Here is a 607-nt window from a genome sequence, read left to right as displayed (position 1 = left end):
AGCAGCTGGGGATAATGAACAGTGGTTAAAAATGCTTTGTTTTACACCCAGCAAAAAGGGTCATTACTACCTCAACGGTTTTTTTTTTTTTTTTTACCAAGCCCTGTGGAAGGGCTCCTGCTGCTGTTGACAATCATGGTAACCCTCGGGGTAGCAGGGGCAAAGGGGTGGATAATTCACCACAAAATGGTATTCACTGATTTGGATTATGTGCACCACTGTTCCTCTCCATTCATGTGCTTAATTAAGAGCTGACTAGTACAAAATAAATGAAACTGCAATTCTTCACTAGAACTATCTGGGGAGCAACAGAAATTCTGCAGGGAGGGTATGTGCCAGAAAAACTCCTTTATTACCATCTCCCTATTATATTTCTATTCTAGGGTTAGTGTTAATGTCAGGTTTCATTCTTCAGGCAGCAAAAGGGCTGGAGAAGTAGTATAAGTTTCATCTTCATTTTATCTAGGAAGAAATCAAAGCAAGGAGCTGTGACTAGGACAATATAGTTAGTCTAGGGCATAACTCCCAACCATGTTGGGGAAAGCCCAGTAGGAACACAGGGCTATAGTTGGCTCAACCCTTATTCATGACAACGTGTTTCACATCA

The sequence above is a fragment of the Colobus angolensis genome, unplaced genomic scaffold, assembly GCF_000951035.1.
Source record: "Colobus angolensis palliatus isolate OR3802 unplaced genomic scaffold, Cang.pa_1.0 Scaffold50, whole genome shotgun sequence".
Classification (NCBI taxonomy): domain Eukaryota; kingdom Metazoa; phylum Chordata; class Mammalia; order Primates; family Cercopithecidae; genus Colobus; species Colobus angolensis.
Note: the sequence above shows the minus strand (reverse complement) of the source record.